Source organism: Phalaenopsis equestris, unplaced genomic scaffold (assembly GCF_001263595.1).
Source record: "Phalaenopsis equestris unplaced genomic scaffold, ASM126359v1 Scaffold233103, whole genome shotgun sequence".
NCBI lineage: Eukaryota > Viridiplantae > Streptophyta > Magnoliopsida > Asparagales > Orchidaceae > Phalaenopsis > Phalaenopsis equestris.
In genome coordinates, this window is record NW_018251057.1 from 379 (window position 1) to 5,170 (window position 4,792).

The following is a 4,792-nucleotide window of genomic DNA, read 5'->3' on the forward strand; positions in this document are numbered from 1 at the left end:
AAATTGTGAGGAATTCTTTGAGAGATTGTAAGAGTGGAGGGAAAGTGAGAGATTTCTTCCTTCTTGCCGCTTCGAAGATGAATTCTGTGTGCTGTAAAGAAAGGAAGAGATTCAAAGGAACTTCGAGGAATTTGCTTGGGGAGAAATTAAAGATAAGTTTATTTGTTGTTGTAGTTTATAAGACTTTGATTTTATATATGAATTACGAGTTTTGTCGTGTTTTCCCTATGAGATCTGAGTAGTTTTCTATGTCTTTCTCCTTGTTTTGAGATTTGTTACATGGTGATTTGAATTGGTGAAACCATGAAAATGTTAAAGAAATTATGATGATCTTTTCACTTCAATCTTAATTTACTTTCAATCTGGCCAATTGATTTGTTAAAATATGTTGAGTTTTACAATTAAAGTGAGGATTTACAATTATTACTTGTGTTGATAAGTGTGACTTTACAATTTTTGAATATTTATTACGTCCATATTTATCTTATATTTTAAGCATATAAAAGAGATTTTAGAGTGACAGACATTTTAGAGTGACAGACTAAAATCCCCAATTCGGTCCTATCGTTTGGGTGCTGAAGTGTAGATGTTAGCCCTTAGGCGAGGGGAATGTTGAGCTCCGAAGTGAGAGCGGGTATCCTCCCAGCCTAGCCGCAAATTCAGTAAACAAGCAGAGGATTAGTCAATGTTCTTTATGTCTGGACCAAAGGGTATGACCAAAGGGTAAGAATAGGTATGCTCCTATTTGGCACAATATAATTTGAACTGATTCATTTTATCCATTCGCTATAATTTCTTGACTAGGAGAAGGATACTTTCTTATATATTGAATATCACATTAAAAACTTCATTAGTATATTTAGTTATTTAATAATTATTAAAATTACATATTTATTTCAATTGCCTATTAGTGACAGATAAGCAAATTGAATTTGGTTGTTGCGATTAAAGTATTTCTTTTCTAAAATCATAGTTCATAGTTCTAATATTACTGCCTGTGAAATTGATATCTAGGACACCATTAGAGTCCTATATTACTTGAGCGATATGTATAATTGCGTTGATAAGTGTGACTTTACAATTATTGAATATTTATTACATCCATATTTATCAAATCTGTAACTGTTATTAACTTTTGGTACAGTTGTTTTTAGTAGCAGTATTAAATACTTATATTTTTAAGTATATATAAAGTCGTGGTCAGATAGACCTTTAATAATTTTCTATTAACAAAGCCACATGGTCAGCATGTAACTTAACCTCCTTTCCACCCAGTTTGAAAACCTCCCTCTCATTATCCCAACATCTCAGAATATGTAAAGTCATGACAATGTCCTAGGGATATGGGGGCATGTTAAAGAAATTGAACACCCTAATTTCCCTTAAATTATTAATAGTCTCTTTTGAAAGCAGATCTTGAATTGCATCCAAGGCACCTCTCACTGCAGATGGATGACATCTACAGTTGAAAGTCCTTGCACTCATGTACCTGCAAATTAAAGAAACCATAACACATTATTAGAACCATATGGAGATGCACTATTTGTTATTGATGTGTTATTCATGTGATATGAAGCTCACCAATGAGGTGTTACTGTTACTCTTGTGTACACATCAGTGACACCTCAGTAAAATCTCCATAACATAATAATAACAATTCAACATAAGTTACTCCGGTGTTATTTGAGTTTACACATGAATAACACATCAGTAACACATCAATAATACATGAATAACACATCAATTTTACATCAGTAACACATAAATAACATATCTAATACACTTAATTAACAATCACAAGAATAGCACATGAAATTAATGTATTATTCTAAATTAACAATCACCCTAAAAAGAAGCACATGAATAATACATGAATAAGACGGGAATAATACATTAGTAACACACCGGAATAACACAGTAATAACCCTACACATATGCATGAATAATTCAGAAGCATAACTAATTACACACTAGTAATACAAGAATAACACATGAAGCACACTTAATTAATAATCACCCTAAACATAAGCATATCACATCAATAATACATGAATAACACGTAAATAACGCATGAGTAACACAGTTAAAACACAGGAAAATAATACATGAATAATACACGAATAAGACAAGAAAAACACATCAAAACTATGTCATTAATTAACAATCACCCTAAACAGAAGCATATCACATCAATAATACATGAATAACACAGAAATAACACATGAGTAACACACCAGTAACACAGTTAAAACACAGGAAAATAATACATGAATAATACATGAATAATACACGAATAATACAAGAATAACACATCAAAACTATGTCATGGAGATATCTGTGAGTCCACCGAATTTGGTTTTATGCACTTAATGAGGTAGGGTTATTTTTGTGCTGATGATTCAAAGCCATGCGGTGTTACTTATGTGGTATTGATGTGGTATTGTTGTATTTTTGATGTATTACTGGTATGTTACTTGTGTGCCATGCTATTGATGTGGTATTGTTGTGCTATTGTTGTGTTACTGATGTGTTACTTGTATTTCATTACTCTGGTTTAGGTGCATACCGTGATTTTAACAAACAACTGGACGCCATGGTCACCTTCGCTTGCGTGCCGGAGAATGCCTAGGGTTTCGCCATTAAAGTAGGTGGCGTGGAGGATGCGCTTCGCCGAGGAAGAAGATACGGAGACTAAACCCTAAACTCATAATAGTGCGGAAAAAATAAAATAGTGAGGAGAAAATGAAAAGGAATTTTAGGCGGGTTCGGGTTTAGGGTCGGGCCGGGTCGCGAATACAAATTAAATTTATAATTCTATTATTTTTATTTATTTTAATAGGTGGGGCCGGGTATTGCACATGGCAGTATTTGATTGGATACACACGTAGTTTAACATGCGTAGTACTGAGACAATATTTTTTCCAATTATTGTCCATCTAAAGGAATTACACATGCCACATCCATAATTTCATTAAAGCTTATCCACACATTACATTATAGATCCCCAAAGACCATCCACAAACTCCCTGAGGTTTCTGGATGATGATCCGTCCTCTGCTAGCGCCGCCCTCGCCTTCTCCTTCCACTCCCTAGCCTTCCTCCTAATCTCCCTAGCCCTCTCACCCTCCCCCAACACCACATCCAACCCACGCCCTAGCTCCCCCGCCTCCACAACCCCATCCTCCCCTGCCTCCGCCTTCACCCCAATCCCCCATGCTTCTTCCACCATCCTCGCATTGGTCGCCTGCTCGACCCACTGCGGCAACATAACCATCGGCACCCCACTCACTATTGCCTCAGACGTAGAGTTCCACCCACCGTGCGTCACGAAGCATCCCACCGCCTTATGATCCAAAACCCTCACTTGCGAGCACCACTCCACCACCATCCCATTCCCTCCCTTCAAAATCAAATCCACTCCAATCCCTTCCGGTCTGCTGTCCTTCCTCAGCACCCACAAGTACGGTCGCACGCTCGCTTTCAGCCCCACCCCTCCACTTGTCGCGCTGTCAGCCGGGTCAAGCTGCCGAAAGCCACGTACACCACCGAACGTTCCTCCTGCGCGTCTAACCACTCCATGTAACCTCCCCTGTCCTCCTCAAACAGGTCATTACTTCCTACTTTGGAAAGCACATAGCTTTTGTCCACTACCGGCCCAACTGTGATCAGTTCAAACTCAGGGGTCGCATCTATCACTGATGCTTCCAGTTGATCGAACGTGTTCACCAGAACTTTAGCTTTCTCATATTTACCGAGTTCTATGAATATGTCTTTGTGGGCGGAAAGAAAGGCATTTGGCATGGACATGTTAGATGGGAGGTCCTTCCTCCTTAGAGGAGGCAGGCCGGGTAATTCTATACAGAAAGATGATTCTTTTTCATCAAAAGTGAATCCTTGGTGTCCTTGAAAGTAGTGGTAGTAGATGGCAAAGACTGAGACAGGTTGGATCCAATAGAGAAAGGTAGGGATTCTAAGATCTCGGGCAAAATTGGTTGCGCAGGTGAGCAATATGTTGTACAATATGCAGGTCACCGGGCGGCCAGCCGCGGCGAAGTTGCGCACCAGAGTTGCAAGGGTGCGGGAGCCGTGTGAATTTAGTTTTTCCATATAAGCAATGGGTTCTATAGTGTCCATGTGAATCCCTTTGTCAAATCCGTCGGAGTATGGGGCGTAGGAGACAACTCCAGAGTTATCTGGATTAAGAGGTGTTTCCTCTGCAACATCATCGGGTTCACCGGCAGCTGCGAGGGATCTGGGAAAGAGGAGGCGGTGGGAGTATAGAGGGGTAGTGAGGGTGACGCGGGCTTCAGTGGTTTGGGCGAGGCGGTGAGCGAGGTGACGCGCGGGATTGATCTGACCTTGGGCGGCGATGGTTACCAATAAAAAATGGTGTTTTTGGCCATGGTGGTGGTGTTTGTTAACCATTGTTGGTGTTGCTGAAACTAGATTGGCGACAGAGGAATAATTGTGGATTAGGCCAAGGGAAGATGGAGTGATGGAGATGAGGATTTGATGGCTATATGGGATATTGGTATGATGGTTGTGATGTGATTATATAGAAATTGGTGGTGCTGACGTGTGCGCTGACGATAAAGGTTTGAGAGGGGAGACAGATGTTGTGTCCTGGCTGCAATGTTTTTCCTTAATTTTTTTTTTATGTTAGGGGAAAAATTACATCATTATAATTATTTTTCTTAACCGAGCAAGTACCTGGCCAGCTGCCACTACACCTAGTTAGAAAGAGCGTAAAAATGTAGTGTTCAACTTTTTGAAAATGCAGCTTTTTGAATAA

General features: G+C 39.5%; 1 pseudogene; it reads right to left on the reverse strand.

Moving 5' to 3' along the window:
* Positions 1–2,819: 2,819 nt before the first annotated feature.
* Positions 2,820–4,544, reverse strand: LOC110038564 (annotated as a pseudogene).
* Positions 4,545–4,792: the final 248 nt, after the last annotated feature.